At 40.3% G+C, this 19,190-nt stretch overlaps 1 protein-coding gene across 1 annotated transcript in view; it reads left to right on the top strand.

Annotated features, from left to right (window-relative positions):
- Window positions 1-19,190, top strand: part of CNTNAP2 (contactin associated protein 2) — a 2,389,242-nt gene that overhangs the window by 1,963,551 nt on the left and 406,501 nt on the right. The window lies entirely within an intron of this gene.

Here is a 19,190-nt window from a genome sequence, read left to right as displayed (position 1 = left end):
TGCATGGTTTGATTTAGACTTTTTTGAATTTGCTGAAACTTGCTTTTTGCCCTAGTATGTTGTCAATCCTAGAAAAACTTCCATGCACTGGCAAGAAAAATTTGTATTTTGTGGCTGTAGGGTGGACAGCTCTGTAGATATCTATTAAGTCCATTTGGTATATAGTGTCAATTAATTCGGTTATTTCCTTGTTGATTTTCTGTCTGGTTGATCTATTGCTGAAAGTGGGGTTTTGAAGTCCCCCATTTCTATTGTATTTCAGTCTACATCTCTCTTTAAATCCATAAACATTTATTTTAGATAGCCAGATGCTCTGTAATTAGGTACATATAAATTTATAATAGTCACTTCTTCCTACTGAACTGATCCTTTAATCATTATATAGAGTCCTTCTTTGTCTATTTTAATAGTTTTTGTGTTAAAGTATACTTTGACATTAGAATGGCTACATCAGCTCTTTTTTGGTTTCTGTTAGCATGGATTATCTTTTTCCATCCTTTCACTTCAGTCTGTGAGCATCTTTGTTGGTGAGATGTGTTTCTTATAGGCGCAAATAGATGGGCTTTCTTTTTTAATGCATTCAGCCAGTCTGTGTCTTGTAACTGGAGTGTTGAAACCATTCACATTCAGGGTGAGTATTGTTGAGTATTCACTTTGCCCTGCCATATTTGCGTTAATAGTCCTAATTTTTTACTTTGGCTTACCTTTGTACTTTCATTTGGTCATTTTCTGTGTTCATCCTCTTTCATAGTATGTTCATATTTCTGTGCTTCTGTGTGCAGCACTCCTTGAGCATCTTTTGTAGGGCTGGGAAGGTAGTTTCAAATTCTTTCACTTTTTGTTTCTTGTGGAATATCTTTACTTCTCCATTCATAAATGAGAGCTTTGAGGGGTACAGTATTCTGGGTTGACAGTTTTATTCTCTTAGGACTTGAAAATATTTTGCCATTCTCTCCTTGCCTGTAGGGTTTCTGATGACAAGGCTGTAATGAGTCTACTTGGGGTTCCTCTGAATGTGATTTGGTGTTTCTCTCATGCACATTTTAAGTTCATTTCTTTATGTTTTACTATGGAGAGTTTTACTACAATGTGTTGTGAAGATCTTTTCTGGTCACGTCTATTGGGAGGTCTGTGTGTACTTCCTGTACCTGGATGTCTCTTTCTTTCTCCAGATTGGGGAAATTTTCTGTCATTATTTCATTAAGAAGCCTTCTAATCCTTTCTCTCTTTCCTTGCCTCCCAGAAATCCTAGGATCCGTATGTTGGGATGTTTGATAGTATCTTGTAGATCTCCAACAGTGTTTTTAGTTTTCTAATTTCTTCTTTCTTTTGGTCTGACTATAATGCTTCCAGAAATGTGTCTTCTAGTTCTGGTATTCTTTCTTGTCTCACCTATTCTGTTGTTAAGGCTTTCCAAAAACTTCATTTTTTGTTTGATCTATTTAGTTCTTCATTTTTAGTATTTCATTGTGACTTCTCTTTAATATCTCAATTTCATGGGAGAACTTTTCAATTAGATTGTGAATTTGATTCTGATTACTTCTAAGTAATCTGATGACTAATTTGCTGAATTCTGTTTCTGACATATCCTTGATCTCTTCATCTTCACCTTCTATTATTTATGTGTTAAAGTATTCCTTTGGGGGCTTATCGTGTCTTCCTTATTCTTATTTAGGATTTTTCCTTTGTTTTTCAGCATTTGTGTATTTTTTTTGTCTGGTCGCCTTTCTCTTTAATTTGTGTCTTTGTGATTTAGTGGGACATTTATACCTTTGGTGAGTTCCAAGAGGTTCATACTGGATGTAGCCTGGGTGCTCTAATCAGTATTCCAGGGTGGCACAGGTATCCAATGTAAGGCCCCCATGGGGATTTGTAGTTTTCCTCTGGTTTTTTGGGTAGAAGAGGTTGTTCATTTTCTATTGATGTGACCTGTCCTTTTCCTCACAGTTGTGGGATGCCCTGGTGTTAGTCTCTGGCATGTTCAGGGTTATATCACCTTGCTTAACAAACTGCACCTCTAGCCTTTGGAGACTTTCTTGTGGTGAGGTTTCCATCTGTTATGAGCTGCTGTGGGTCTGTACATTGCAAGTGGAAGCACAGAGCCCTGCCTAACTGATCCTGGCTCACCGCTCAGTTGTGAAGGAGGCAGGTAACAGCTCCAGTGTATGGAGCCCTGCCTACTGGAGCCAAGCTCACTTCTGAATAGTGCTTGGAGCAGGCTCGAGTTTTTGATAGATAGGACTTCTCCCTGTTGTACAGCTTGTGTGGTGGGGAAGAAATTCTTCTGAAATGTTGTCATTTTTCCTGGGTGGGGGTGTGGTGAGGTGGCCCTTGCTATTGATAAATATGTGCAGAGGAGGCAAAGGTAGCAGTCCCCAGCTTACATTCAAAAATGTAAACAAACAAAATGACTTCTCCTAGCTGGCTACAGGTTCCTGTGTGGAGGGGGGAGAGGGAGGGAGAAGGGCAGAGGTTGCCTGGCCTCTCTATTTGTTCCTCTATACTTGCTCTTTTTTCTTTCATGGAACTTCAAAAGCAATTTGCCAAGTGCACCCTCCCACTGCTATTTGAAGCTCTGTGGACCTGCAATTTCCCATCTCACCTGGTCTGCGTGGGGGTGGTGCCAACCTCCCTGGTCCAATTCTCCGCCGCTTCCCTTTCTCATTTGCTCTTTCAGTGAAGACCTGCCCAGTCTCTGTTGCTCCCGTGGGCTTCCTTTCATGAATTTCCCATGGCTCTATCTCTAGGGTGTATCTTCTCCCCTTTTTAACTATCTACTTTGCCCCTCATGACTGACATCATCCCCTATTGCTATACCACCATCATCTGCACTGTTATAGATCCATTCCCAGCAACAAATCTTTAAGTGAACATCTATCTCCTCTTTCTTAGCTAATAGAGATAGCTACAAAAGCAGGTATATGTGCGTTGCAAACCCAAGTCCACTGAACTTAAAAAACCTGAATTCTGCATTCTCATCTTGAGAGAAAATATCCCTAAATGGACCAAGTTCTGGTCTTCCTTATGTATTATCTCCAAAGGAAAAATTGCAGATTTTCTTGATAACTTATTGTCTTCATTATTGTGGGTGGCTATAACAAAATGCCATGGACTAAGTGACTTATAAGCCACAGAAACTTCTCTCTTACAGTTTCAGAGGCTGGAAGTGCAAGGCCAGGGTGACAGCACCATCGGGTTCTGGTGAGGGTTCTCTTCCAGGTTGCAGATGACTTCTCCTGCATCTTCACATGGCAACTGATCTCTCTGGAGTTCCATTTCTAAATAAAATGTATATTTCATTTATTTTCATCTACTTGAAATGCAAAGAAAGAGAGAGAGAGAGAGAGAAGGAATTTCCCATTACTTGGCTTACCCAGAAAATACTAACAAACAGGGGATAGACCAGACCAAAGCCAGGAGCTTCTAAAAATCCATCCAGGTCTCCCATGTGAGTGTCAAGGCCCAAGTACTTGAGCTATCATCTACTACTTCCAAGGATGCATTAACAGGATTCTGGACTAGAAGCAGAGTAGCCAAGACTTGTACTGGAACTCCAATAAGTGGCTTAACCTGCTGTACCAAGACAACTGCACCTGGAGTCCCCTTCTCTTCAGGGCACTAATCCCAACCATGGTGGCTCCACCTTCATAACCTAATCCCCTCCTACAGGTACCACCTCATCTCACTGTCCCACTGGGGATTATGGTCCAGTGTGAATTTAGGGGGAACACACACATTTAATCCATAACAACAGAGAATAAGGGCTGTTGTGCCAACTTCCCAGGCTCCGTCCTGCCGTGTAATTGCTGTATCTCCTAAAGTGTGAACAAGTGCTGCTGCGCTCTCTTCCTGAAGCCCTGCTATGCAGCCTGCTCACTGGCCCTGCAGACAGTGGAGGAAGGGGTAGAAGCTGAAGGGCATTTGAATAGCTTAATGGCACCAAGAGGAATGTGTAGATGCCATAAACTGGAAAATTGGGGCTAAAGGTGAAGCAGCATCATACCAATATCTTCTCTCAAAAAGCTTAATCTTATTTTAGGAATATATGATCCATGGAGGACTTTATCACAAATTGATCTGAAAGAGCCGATAGCTTCTGAGGGTCCCTGTTTTCCAATGAGCGCAGTGTTCTGCTGCTTCGGTAGCCCAGCACGATTTAAAAGTATTATTGCTTCGCTACCGAAGAGACCTTTGTTTTAATCCAATTGCCACTGTTTTCAAAAATGGTTTAGAAGTATTATTGCTCTGCTACTGAAGAGACCTTTGCTTTAATCCAATTGCCACTGTTTTCAAAATGGTTTCACTTGAGCCTGCGCACTTAACTGTAATCCTATAGCTCTTCTTTTCCTGGGGTTCGTACTCCCTGGGAAACCATTGCTTTCAATAACTTCTCGCGAGAGTCCATGACCCTTCTAGACAGCACTGGCTTGAAGTCTGTATCACCTTTTTAAAATCCTATGACTACATCTGGTCTTGGAAAAAATGGACATAACATGGAGCACAAAATGATGAACCCATTTCTAATAAATCTGTGCATGTCCATTTTGAATAATTGATGCTCTCTAAGCAGTAAGTTTTATGAAAACTCTTGGTTGGGCCAAGGGACAGAACCAACAGTGTCATCAACCTGTGACAGCAAGACTATTTGTGTCACCAAATAAAGGATAATAATCTTTATGAGAAATAGCCTATGCTTTATGCAAATAAGCTTAATTGTAAATTTTATGTCCCAGAGAACTAAAGCCAGAGTTAGACTTCATAGACTAGATGCTACAAAGTTAATGGTAATGATTTTTATTTTTTGTCTTTGGTTTGTTTTTTATGGTATGTTCCAAGGAGGGGGAAGAATTGATGGAAATATTTAAATCATACTCTGCTCTTTCATGAAAGTGGGCAATTCAGATAATTTCACTCAGTGCTCTAGTAAGGTTTTCCAAGTAATTTTTTTAAAAATTTATTTGACAGATAGAGTTAAACAGTCAGAGAGAGAGAGAGACAGAGAAAAAGGTCTTCCTTCCATTGGTTCACCCCCCAAATGGCCACCGTACCTGGCACTACATGAATCCAAAGCCAGGAGCCAGGTGCTTCTTCCTGGTCTCCCATGCAGGGGTAGGGGCCCAAGCACTTGGGCCATCCTCCACTGCCTTCCTGGGCCACAGCAGAGAACTGGTCTAGTACCCAGTTCCCACATGGGATTCCAGCACCACAGGCGGAGGATTAACCAAGTGAGCCAGGGCGCCGACCCCATATTCCCAGTAATTTGTACATTCAAGTCAGGGATAAGCTTCATTGAGCACCAGGCTGTCATCATCATGGTAATACATGGAACATTCTAGCAAATATTTCTGAAGTGGTTACATTGTTGGCTCACACATTTGTGAAGATTCATCTGTACTTCTGATTTGCCATGAATAAACAGAAGGAAGCAGTCATTTCTAAGGACAGTTTTGCAGAAAAATATACTTGGAACAGCCTCTGAGACAAGCAGTTGAGTTGCTCTTGCAACATGGAATCAACAACATGCAGTACACGCTCACTACACATTTCATTATTTAATCTCTACTCCTTGTGAGCTTATTGATGGAAAATTGTGCCTGTCTTTTAACAAGTAAACACATTTCAAAAGACATCCAAATGCTATCAACAAAACAGAGTAAATTCAGAAAATATAGGGCTTTTTCATTGGACTTGGGGGATTGCTTCAATTGCCTCAATAGTCTAACACAGTCGAAATATCATATTTTTAAAGTTCAGATAAATAAATTGCACTGCTTCTGTAGGGAAGTATGATATTCTCCCCTGTAAGCAGTCTTTTACATTGACAATATAGAAACAATCTGTCTCATTATAAGCTAGACTGGATCCAAAGCCCTGAAACTACAGATTTATGTGCACTTCTGGCTGGAAATGATATTGAAATGTGAAAATGAAACTTCTCACCGAATCTCCAGGAACATAAATTTGAGGCTGGTTTTGGCAATGCACAAAGTTCATTTATTCTCAGTGTGGATTATGTACCACAAAAACTGACCATGAGACTTTACTGAGTTTGTGCTCTGGGGCGGATCATATTGATGGTGAGAAAGTGGTCATAGTGATTGCACTGCTCCACACTTTGTTTTAGGGTAAGATGCTGGCTTTCTTGATATCATCACTCAAAACACCAGAAAAAAGTAAAGAGTGAGTTTACTTGCCTTCTGCTCTCATTAGCTTCATGATACAATAAAACGTCTAGGTCTTGTGCTAGGATCCTGAATTCCTGCACAGCTGGTGGCTTGGAAAGATACCTGAAACAGAGTACTGTCAAAGATACCTCCTAATCTTCAAAGCCTGCGACTACATTACTCTATAGGACAAAAGGGATTTTTGCAGACGTGGTTAAATTAAGGATTTTTCAATGGGGGGATTATCCTTGTTTGCTGGGTATGTCCAATCAGATCTCATTGATCTTTACATGGAAGGGCGAGGTGGATGATGTAGATCAAAGGGATGTGATGTGAGTACTCAACCCATTCTTGCTGGCTTTGAAGAGGGACCCAAGACACCATGAGTACAGGATGAAGGTGGCCTCTGGAAGATGAAAAGACAAAGCAAGGGACTCTCCCCTGCAAATTGTTGTCACCTTAATTTTGAAACTCATGTCAGCTGACTTACACAACAGATGATCAATTTATATGGTTTTAAGCCACTGAAATTATAGTAATTAGTTACAGCAGCCATAGGAAAGGAATCCCAGGTCTACAATTTGTTTACCCCACTAAAGAAAATGACCATGCAACAGTGTTCCTTAGAATAACGGAAACTTGCCTCTGTTAGTGCATAAATTGGGGTGCTTTCAAGCTAGAAATACATGTTTTGTTTCTCATGTCTGAGATTCCTTTGTGACTTTCTTGTAACCCAGCAGCAGGATACTGAGATCTCCCTGGGGCATTCCTTCATGGTGAACATCTTAAAACCCATAAAGTCTGATGTGCTTCAAGAGTGGCTTCTGAGTTCAAGCAGAGTTAGTTCTTGAAATCACATTAGCAGCCTGTAAGTGGACCAGAAGGGGCTAGTTGAGCAGGTACTGTTTTATTTCCTCACTGTTAGTAGCTTATAATCAAAGAAACAGTGGGCTTTCTGGAGCTCATATTTTTTCCTTAAAGATTTTTCACTGAACTTGCAAGATAGACAGCCTAAGTCAAGAGGCTAGTTGCATTTTCCAGGATTCCTGTTATTACTCACATTTTCTAGAAAGGTTTGCTTCTTTTTTGACATGGCTATTATTTCTTTTTCTTGCACTAAAACATTTTGGACTTACAATAGCAATAATAAAAGAATTTTCAAATAGGAGCCACTACAAGATAAAACGTTAAAAACATTACAAAAGCTGGAATATTTTCAATGACTACCAATAGAATTTATGCTATGACTGTATAGCCACTGGCCTGAAAAGTTATCTGAGACAGAATAATGTTAAAGATCTCCCTCTCCCTTCCCTCTCTGTACCTAGTTCCTCTCTCCTCCCCCTTTTCCTCTCCTTTCTCTGAAAGTTAGTCCTCTCAGTGTTCCAACTTCTTCTCCTACTGTGTATATCTATGTTTTTTCTAAGTTTCCTATTGTCTTTAAGAAAGGACTGTCTCCATAATACTTGCCCTCTTCTGTAGAGAATTCTAAATCCGAGGAAATTAGAAACCCTGTTAAGACATCTGTGGCTGTGAAATGCACCCCTGTTTTCTTTGGATATTCCCGAAGCTTCTTCTTTAACATCATCTTTCTGGGATGTTTTCCTTGCTTTTGATCTGGGAGTTGGGCACTCTGCATCTGCTGGGCTCCTCTCCCTCTTTGATCTGGCTCAGGTAAGTTGCAGACTTCAACTCTTCTCCAGTATTTGTTTGGTTATTTTCTTTGAAGGTTGCTCTGGAGTTCAGTAGTTTCTGCCTCAGAGCCCTCAGATCTCAGTCTTTCCATTCTACAGATGCTCGTGGTGTTTGTCCATATTAAACTCTCTAGCCTAACAAAGCTGTCGTTTGTTTCATTCTACTTCACCTATATCTATTTTAAATATTTAAGACGTACTCAATGCCACTCTTAAAGCTAGGATGGGCATATCTTTCATGTTTCAGGAAATAGGCCAGGTTTTATTCAGAGTTCTTGAGAAACTGAAATATTGCAAGTAAGTTTTACTCTTTATAATACTGGATACATTTTTTAATTCTTTCTTTTATGGTACTGGACCTACTTCAATAGCTTTTGCTGCTTGTTCTTTTGTTTAAAATTCCACAAAGACAAATCCTTTTATATTTTCTGTAGATTTACAATGTTGGACTACTTATAAATAACATTACCCCATTTCCCAAATACTCTTTAAATTCAGCTGTGATTAACATTTTTCAGAAGCAGCTCCTAAATTAGAAGCTGTACCAAGTATATAAGGAATTAGAGCCTAAGCTTTTCTCAATTCCTACACCTAACTCAAACTGTCAATACAAATTAACTTGAATGCTGAAAAAATTACAAATACAGTTGAAGCCCTCTGTGTATCTATCCTTAATCATGCTTTCTGTGTATTTCAAAGGGAATTGTAGTACACCAAACTGGTCATTTTTTATTCACGTGCATATTTAATATTTTATTATGTTTATATTATATGTCATATATGATAGTTCTTCAAAAGGCTCATGGAAGAGGGAAATAAAAGATTTTTTAGTAAAAAAATTTTTGAAATACATGCATAGCTTTTTCATAGCATATATTTTCCATGAACATTTTGAAGATCCCTGATATATGTGGATTTCAAAAGTTTTTTGGAGGGCAGACATTGTGGCACAATGGGTTAAGCTGCTGCTAGCGAAGCCTGCATCCTGTATCAGAGTGCCAATTTGAGTCTTGGCTGCTTGATCTCTAATCTAGCTTCCTGTAAATGACAGTCCACACATTTGAGTCCCTGTCACCCACTTGGAAGACCAAAAAGGAGTTCCAGGCACCTGGAATTCCTGACTGTTGCAGTCATTTGAGGAGTGAACTAGTGGATGAATGAACTCTTTCTGTCACTCTGCCTTTCAAATACATACATATATCTTAAAAGATATTTCCCCCAAATAAACTTATATTTAATCTTTTAACTACATTTTCCATGAACTTTTGAAGTAACATGTACATATATATATATATATATATATATATACATACATACATGTAGGCAATATATATAGATATATTCTCTTTGCTTTATACAAGTAGTAGGACATAAAATAGACGTGCAAGTTGCAACCATTCGAAGAAATATTAATAATCAGTGGCAAAAATTACAAATGTTCTGTGATCTTTAACATTTTGTCAAAATATTAAAAGCTCATCACCATGATGAATGTATAAGAAAAGAAAAACTGGGCCGGCGCCATGGCTCACTTGGTTAATCCTCCACCTGTGGCACCGGCATCCCATATGGGGGCCGGGTTCTAGTCCCAGTTGTACCTCTTCCATTCCAGCTCTCTGCTGTGGCCCGGGAAGGCAGTGGAGGATGGCCCAAGTGCTTGGGCCCCTGCACCCACATGGGAGACCAGGAGGAAGCACCTGGATCCTGGCTTCAGATCGGCGTGGCTCCAGCCATAGCGGCCATTTAGGGAGTAAACCAATGGAAGGAAGACCTTTTTCTGTGTCTCTCTCTCTCTCACTGTCTTAACTCTATCTGTCAAATAAATTAAAAAAAAAAAAAAAAAAGAAAAGAAAAACTTAGTGAAGCTAATGTTTACTTGACACACTGTATTTTAAAACATTAGAAACATTGAGATTACGTTGCTTTATTTCTGGGTAACAAACCTACTAGTAGTAGTTGGAACAATGCCTCCCTTCCTTTTCTCAGCATGCAACTTATGATACAAATTAAGCATTATTTTTTCTTGTATTCCTGTCTAAGTTGGGATCAGCTTCCAACAACTTATCTTTTGTATTTTCAACATCATGAAGAATCCTTGAAAATTCCTTTTACACGTTGTATTGTACATTGCTGTCTCTGGGATATTGTTGTTTCATTCTGCTTTTTGTCACAAACTCTTTCTTCATTTATGGAGATCTGTTTGCATCCTTAAGTTTCTCTGAGTGCAGATCTAGAGTCCCTCAAACAACAGCACCGTCCTCCACTTCATCTGTATCTTCACTTATGTTCAGTTCACATTTCGTCACCAGCTTGTTTTTTGATGCACTTTTATTTTAATTGTCCACTTCCCTCTTGCCAGTGCCCCTTTTGTAAACCATCACGTAGGTTTAATCCATGGGAATCAATAAGACAGCACAACCACACACTTTGTTGGTCAGTGCCTACAAAGAATAATAGATGTACCATGATCATTCACACACAGACTTTGAAAGAAGTGATGTGACTGATCCCTGATAATGATGCACACCTATCACAGATGTGCTGTTTATGAGTAGAAGAAGTAGCAATGAGACTGGAACATCATGCATCTACATAATGATGTTTATGCTTTATGTAATGAGTCTTAATGTGCCATGGTAACTGAAATTTGGATCATATTTTTGGGAGACTGATATAATTAACTAAATCAAGGTAACTGAAATTTGTGCTTATCAGAACTATGCAAAGCAAAGACAACCTATGTGTCAGTATAGATATATATGTATATAATGTATTTCATATATTTTTAAACTTTAAAAATGCCATAGTATAATACATAATTTTCATTCAAAAATATTACGTTCTGAGTTACTCATATTAATGTATGCAACAGTCAGTAAATTTTGTGTTTTATGGTATTCTAGTCACATGATTATACTTCAAGTTATTTATATATTCTTTAATGAAGGGTTATATTGCCCCTAGTTTCTTGATTATTGCAAATATTACTCCTGTGAGAGTTTATTTACTGCTCCTGTAAAGTTATATCCAATATTTTCTCTAATGTAACTGTAACTGGGAGTAGATACAAGATCTTAAATCTTATTAGATATTTCCAAATCATTCAATCAACTTATACTTTAAAGTTTTTTGAAAGTATTTTGGTTCAACTTTCTCCATAACAATGCAGCCTCAAAAAAACTCAATTTTACCAATCTTATCATTTAAGCTAATCAGAATAATCTGATACAATTTGGATTTTACTGATTAATAGTGAAATGGGCATATTTTCAAGGTTCTTCAAATATGAGTTGTTTGTATCTTCTGGTAATTATATTTTACATAGATAGTTATTAATAGTTTTAATACATTATAGTTATCATCTCTAAGTCTCTGTCTCATCTTTTCACTTGGAGTACTCTTTTTTTCTTGTACAATAGAGTTTGATGAGAATATGATAAAATTTACCAATTTTCCTTTTGCATTTAGACTCTATGGGTCATACAAATATTTCTTTTTGTGCCTCACGCCGTGGAGATAACATCCTCACTTTTCTGAAAGTTTTAACTCTTGGGGCAGGCATTAGCCTAATGGTTGAGATGCCCATATCCCATAACGGAAAGCAGGGGTAGGGGTCCAATCTCCACTTTCAATTCCACTCTCAATGCCTGCTAATGTGCACCCTAGAAGGTAACAGGTGATGGTTCAACTAGTTAGATCCCTGCCATTAATGTGGGAGGATCTAGATTGGATTCCCAGATCACAGCTTTCACTTGATCCACCCTGAGTTGTTGTAGCTATTTGGGGAATAAACCAGCAGATGAGAGTTCTCTCTGTGTGTCACTCTCTCAAATAACTTTTTAAGAGTTTTAAAAGTTTTAATTCTTACTTATATTCTAGTCACTAGTATATATGGAGCTCATTTTTATTTTATTTTTTTAAAAGATTTATTTTATTTATTTGAACGACAGAGTTACAGAGAGAGGTAGAGACACAGAGAGAGGTCTTCCATCCACTGGTTCACTCCCCAGACGGCCACAACAACTGGAGTTGTGCAGATCCAAAGCCAGGATCCAGGGGCCTCTTCTGAGCCCCCCACATGGGTGCAGGGGCCCGAGGACCTGGGCCATCCTCCACTGCTTTCCCAGGCCATAGCAGAGAGCTGGATTGGAAGAGGAGCAGCCAGGACCAGAACCGGTGCCCGTATGGGATGCTGGCATTTCAGGCTAGGGCTTTAACCCACTTTGCCTCAGTGCCGGCCCCATGGAGCTCATTTTTAAATATATGGTATAAGATATTATCTTCTTTCTTATTTTTTATATATTCACAACCAAATTTCCCATCATCAAACATGTGAGAAAAAACATTCCTTCTCCACAGAACTGTAAAACCATTCTGTCGTTCATCAAGATTCTTTGTTGTTGTTGTTAGACTTTACTTTTCAGAGCAGTTTTAGACTCAGAATAATTCACCCCCTGAATGACCTCCTCCATTATCAGCATACAACAAATTTTTATGTGCACAGGGTCTCTTTGCAGTTCTAGTTCATTGCTCATATTGCCAATGTTGCACAAATCTTATATTAGTGAGACACATTTATAATGGGACTTGATGTTGACAGAGCAACCCCCCACATCACTGATTTTTAATATAGTTCTTAAAATGTCTAGGTAAATTCATCCATATTTTGTTGGAATTTCCAAAGCCCTCAGCTGTGCATTAAAATAGTACTTGTTATTTTTATGCAACAACTGAAGAAATATTTTTGAGATGTTTCAGAACCCCTGGACTGTCATAATTCCATAAGTAGAAAATGCTATGTCTTCTTTAAAGAACTGAGACTAAACAGAATGGCATGGTAGTTGCTGGGAGCTGGAAGGAATGGGACATGGGGAGTTGCAGTTCAGTAGGTGTGAAGTTTCAGTACTGCAAGAGGAACAGGCTCTAGAGATTTGCCATACAGCGTTGTGCCCAGTGTCAACAGAACTGTGTCTTACAATAAAAAATTTACACCGGTAGATCTCATGTTAAGTGCCCTTACCACAATTAAAAATTTGTTTAAAGAACTGAAGGCTATCTTTTGACTAAAAACAAAACAAAACTTCACAAATGAGTTCATAGTTGCCTAGAGAAGTGAGTCACACTGCTTATAAATAGAAATGTAACAACATTCACAATCATTGCTTTCAGTTAGTTATCAAGAATTAATTAGACATTTATCTTTTTCATGAATTTCCAAGTTCTTGACATCTCATTTCCAAAGGTAAAAATATTATTGTCTTTAAACAAATAATAAGTAACTCTTAATATTAATATTGAGATCTTAAATAATAAATAAGCAACTGTTTTGCTACCATAAATAATAAGTACAGCAACACCTCAGTATGCACTCTGTGGATATGTAGAGTATGTCCATAGGAAACATTGCTGGAAGTAGAATTGCTGGGTTAAGAATAACAGGAATTTAATTTTCTAATTTTCAACTCATACCAATTCAGTTTCCTTTATGTAAACTGTAGCAATGCCTCTTTTCCCACACCCTCAACAATGGCCTTGTCAATAATAGCCTGAAAGGGGGAAATGGCCTCTCATTATAATTTGAATTTCCATTTTCCCTGCTGTGTACAAGAGACAATTATTATCCCAGTTAAATGAGCAAATGGCTGGAAGTGCTCACAGAGGTGAAAACCCACAGTGCATATGCGATTCAGGAGAAGCCTGTGCAGTGCACTCTCCTCTTCCTGCTCTCCTGCCCCAGCGTGCTGACAAGAGACCCATTCACATACTGACCTTACTCAAGGTAACAGAGGAACTGTCCCAGTGTGTTAGTTTTGAGGACTTTCCTTCATGCTGAATAAATAGTGCAGCTAAAATATCACTAAAGCTCTAAGTAAGAAGATTATGTGCTGTCAACAGTGAATGCCCAATATATATACACACATTGCAAAAACTTAAGTAGATAGAGGTATTAACTCCCATTATGTTTGAAAGAAGGCAAAATCCCAGCATTTTCCTTAATACCCTATCCTTCCAAAATGGCTGCCACAGTCCCAGGTACCTCATGACTATGGAGACACAATATGTTCCCAAAGAAAAGAGATTATTGCTTTATTTCTTCTCTATTTTTAAAGATGGGATGAGGGAGAGTTTCAAGAATCTCTAAATGGACCTCCTCTTGGGTGTGATTAGAATTGAATCATTGAATCACATGCGGACCTCCTCTTAGGTGTGACTAGAATTGAATCATTGAGCCACATGCCAACCCCCAAGCCAATCAATTATTGGTGTGACTAATAGGGCTTCCTTCGTTGTTTTAGATTCACCCTTTTCTATCCATGTTCTGCAACAAAGGAGAATGGAAGAATGGCTACTGGTTAGGGTTGCATAGCATCAGATACACAGCAAATATGCTTGGTTATATTGTTTCTAATAAAGTTAAGTAACATCATGAGTAAAATGTAATTATGTGGGATTACTTGGTGGTACTTTCTTGGAGGAGTATTCAAATTGCTTTAAAAAGAAGTGCTGTAAGGGTCCAGGCTGTGGTGCAGCAGGTTAAACCCGAGGCGCTAGCATCCCATGTGGATGCCCACTGTTGCCTCTCTTCCAATCCAGCTCTCTGCTGTGGCCTGAGATAGCAGGGGAAGATGGCCCAAGTCCTAGGGCCCCTACACCCATGTGGGAGACCCAGAAGGGGCTCCTTGCTCCTTGGCCAAGGTATTCCATTTTATTAGCAGAGTTTGATATGTCGATTTAGGGAAATTGGCCAAAATTATGGCAAATGGTGATTAGGATCTCTGCCAGATATCTGTTAGGAATCTACAATAAAAATGATGGCATCAGGGCTGGTACTGTGGCATGGTGGGTTAATCCTCTGCCTGTGGTACTGGCATCCCATATGGGTGCCGGTTCTAGTCCCAGCTGATCCTCTTCTGATCCAACTCTCTTGGGCCCCTACATCCATGTGGGAGACCCAGAAGAAGCTCCTGGCTCCTGGCTCCTGGCTTCGGATCAGCTCGGCTCTAGCCACTGCAGACATTTAGGGAGTGAACCAGCAGATGGAAGACCTTTCTCAGTCTCTTCCCCTCACTGTCTGTAACTCTATCTCCCAAATAAATAAATAAAATCTTCAAAAAAAAGATGATGACATCACATTCACCAATTGCCCTTCCTCTATTTGTCTGTGTGAAGTTTTATAGTTGCTTCTCATGTGAAATAAAACTATAGTACTGGGCCAGCACTGTGGCATAGCAGTGCCAGCATCCCATATAGGCACAGATTGAAGTACTGGTTACTCCACTTCCACTCCAGCTCTGTGCTAATGCACCTGGGAAAGCGGTGGATCATGGCCCAAGTCCTTGCGCCTTTGTCCATGTAGGAAACCTGGAAGAAGCTCCTGGTTCCTGGTTTCAGCCTGATCCAACCCAGGACATCAAAGCCATTTGGGGAGTGAAACAGTAAGTAGATGGAAGATATCTCTTTCTGTCTCTCCCTCACTCTGTAACTCTGCCTTTCAAATAAATAAATAAATCTTTCTAAAAAACCACATTAGTACAAAGCTCATTGCAAGATCACATCAGACAGGTGGGATTCTCTCGTATTTCCTTGCTTCTGTTTCTTTTTCCACTTACATTCAAGTATCAAGTTTAAAATCCAGAAACACAGGTCAGCACCCAGACATGAATGGGTTCTGTTTCAAATTTTTATTTGTGAACTTATTTGGAATTCAGAACCCCTTTTTCTATAAATGCTATAGTGATCAATATCCAGGTGAGGATTTTAACATATTTAAGTCCATGGGAGGGAAACATGAAAATAATTTGTGCCAAGAATTCAGTCATTAGGGACATTAGATTATTATATATATTTCTGAGTACCTACAGTTCAAAATCTAAATCTAGGTTAGTTTCCTTGTACCAGGCTGTATTAGCCAATCTTATCATGTTATCATAATCATAGCACTTCTTTTTTCATTTTTAAAAAATTTTTTAAAGATTTATTTTACCTATTTGAAAGACAGAATTACAGAGAGAGGTAGAGACAGAGAGAGAGGTCTTCCATCTGCTGGTTCATTCCCCAGATGGCTGCAATGGCCGGAGCTGAGCCAATCCAAAGCCAGGAGCCAGGAGCTTCTGGGTCTCCCACATGGATGTATGGGCCCAAGCACTTGGGCCATCTTCTACTGCTTTCCCAGGCCATAGCAGAGAGCTGGATTGGAAGAGGATCATCCGGGACTAGAACCGGCACCCATATGGGATGCCAGCACCACAGGCAGAGGATTAACCCACTGTGCCACAGTGCCAGCCCTGATGCCATCATTTTTATTGTAGATTCTTAATAGATATCTGGCAGAGATCCTAATCACCATTTGCCATAATTTTGGCCAATTTCCCTAAATCGACATATCAAACTCTGCTAATAAAATGGAATACCTTGGCCAAGAATGATAGCTCTGTTACTCCACAAATGGTAGCAAAACCTTGGAGCAGCCTTCTCCCATGTTCCTGTTTGAACACAGTTACCCACTGCCCCTTGTGGGTATAAAGACCTTGAGCGGCAAACATTTTTGAAATGTGCTGGTGAAACACTGAGAGTTCACCCAGCACAGCTTGCAGATCTCAACAGCAGCCCTAATTAAAGAAAGAAAAGCTGCAGGTAAAAGGAAAGCACCCCAGTGGAACCAACTAGAAAGTATCCGCCAACTAGACTGTGGCGCTGTGCTGGAACTGGGGCAGGCCACAGTCCAATGCCTGCTCGCCTAATTGAAGGAAGCCCAACAGAGAGAGGAGCCTTCAGTAAAGAAAATTAGAGAAGAACTTGTGAAAGGGATCTTAGGACAAAACATTTTGTGTTATTCTTGATTATCATGGAGCACCATGAGCCTGCCTGTGAGTTTCTGCAAGCCCGGGTAGCATTTTCTTTTCTTTTTTTTTTTTCTAGGAGTAAGCACTTTTATTTCTAACAGCATTGTCCAGAGCTACCCATGTATCTGATGAGAAACGCCAGCCATCACAGGCAGAAAATCCATGGTGTCCCCCCTTTAATTTGCAGAACATTTAAAGCAGGGGGGAAAATGTGCATAGCACCTCCTAGTTCTTTGCTGTTACGGAATTTTCATGGCATTTGTCTCTTATCAAGTGCGGAGGGAGGGGCTGTGTCCTCCATGCTGAGCTGGCTCTCTGGGGTTCCCTGAGGCTTCTCTGTGTCACCTTCACCTCAGCGTGTAGAGGAAAAGGCTCTCCTACCTGCAAGCGGCACTGTGGGCCCTGTTTATAAGTCCAAGGACACAGGAGCCCCCAGGAGAGGAACATCTGCAGCAGGACGGAGAGCATTACAAGATCCCACATCACAGAGGATGCGTCTGTGTGCTGCTACTCTCGGGTGCAAATGCCCGCAGACTGCAGGGAGCACCTGATCCCCTGCGTCCACACTTCTAAGCATCATTTCATCAGTAGCCACAGTGCCAACTGACCTGGAAATGCCAGGACCCCACTTCCCAGTTTCCTTCAGTTGTCCCCGTGCGAGCATGTAGCACTTTCTTCTTCACTTTGGAGACCAATCCTTCGGCGTGTGTTTTGCCTTACCGCCAGTGGGACAACTGACTTCTTTTCTTCAGGATTTCCATCCAGAAATCAAAGAGATTAATAAACACCTTCCAAAATGAAAGTTTCCAGGTGAGAGACTTCAGCATTTTGTAGATCTGGTGGATTAAGATACATATTTTCAGTATTTTAGAAACTCAAATGCTAATCTTTTCCAATTCACCAACTCACTTTATCCAAAAAACTGATAGCAAAATGAAAGGGAACATTTCCTCCCAAGTCCAAGCTTTCCTTACAACCACATTTATAAGAAGGTTTTTGAAACGTAGAAAATTGACAAGCCCTGTGACTGATCTATATATATATAGTTCTATCTTCTCTGAGCTCCAAATGAAAAAAAAAAAATTCTGTTATTCAGGAACTAGTTCTCTTTTTTTAAAAAAAAATATTTGTTTGGAATGCAGAATTATAGAGAGAGAGGAGAGGAGAGACAGAAAGAGAGATCTTTCATCTACTGATGCACTCTACAAATGACTGCAATGTCCTGGGTTGGGCCAGCCACAGCCAGGAAGCAGGAGCTTCTTCCAGGTCCCCAACGTGGGTGCAGGGGCCCAGGGACTTGGGCCATTTCCACTGCTTTCCCAGGCACGTTAACATGGAGCTGGATGGGAAGTGAAGCATCTGGGACATGAACCAGCGCCCATGCAGGATGCTGGCATCACAGATGGCAGCCTTCCCCACTATACCGCAATGCTGGCCCCAACAGTTCTTTTGTTGAAAGGTTTATTCATTTTTTTGAGAGGCAGAGTTACAAAACGAGATGAAAAGAGACAGATTTTCTATCCTCTAGTTCAGTTTCCAAATGGCCACAACTGCTGGGGCTGGGCCAGGCTGCTGCAGTCAGGAGCCAAGAACTCCATTTGGGTCTCCAACATGGGTGGCAGTGGACCAAGCACTTGGGTCATCTTCAGCTACCTTCCCAGGTGCATTAGCAGGGAGATGGATCAGAAATGGAGCAGCAACTGTAAGCTGCACTCACACTGTGTGCTGGCATCGTGGGCACAGCTCTTTCACCTGCTTTTGAATCTCTGTGTCCTCTGCTGAGGAACAGGGCTGGTAAGTTTGTCCCCTCCTATGAAAGTCTGTTTATGCTGAGGGCTTTGCAGGCCCCACATGGAGTTGGTACTACGGCACCTGCCTGCCTGTGCTGACCCTGGAGCCTGATTTGTGGTGTTTGATCTAGTCTCATGGCTTTGACATGACCTTCCCCTGTGCGCTGCTTTCCACTGTGGCCGCCTGTTGCTATCTCTCCGAGCTGCTGTCACCTGGAAGCTCCAGGGACTCCAGTTCCTGCACATTATCACTCCCAAGCAGTGTTCACATCAAACTGTGGGTGTCTGGCTTATCTGGGAGAAGCGGTGAAGAGAGGCAGAGGTGGGGAGATAAAAGGCAACAGCAAAATCTCAAGGCTTCACAACAGAAACTGCTTGCTTAAAAAGAATTTCATTTCCTGATTACAAAAGTCATGCATACTTATTGTCAGAATTTTGGGACATAAGAAGTTGGAAGAAGGAAAATCACCATAATCAATTATACTATCTGGTTAATGATGTGGTGTGTTTGTAATAGCAAAATGCCCAGTTGTCAAGTAAGAAGGTATCTTTCCCTTAGTCGTGTGGATTTTTAAACACCCTTGGGTCCTAAGTTATAGCATTTCAAATGGGAGATTTCTGAGAAGGGATGTGTTTCAGAATATCATTCCTTCTCTTTCTTCAACAAATTTGTTGAATTATTCAGGTTTGTTGAAAACT

The sequence above is a fragment of the Oryctolagus cuniculus genome, chromosome 3 (genome assembly GCF_964237555.1).
Source record: "Oryctolagus cuniculus chromosome 3, mOryCun1.1, whole genome shotgun sequence".
Classification (NCBI taxonomy): Eukaryota; Metazoa; Chordata; class Mammalia; order Lagomorpha; family Leporidae; genus Oryctolagus; species Oryctolagus cuniculus.
Note: the sequence above shows the minus strand (reverse complement) of the source record. Positions and strands in the feature narration are given on the sequence as shown.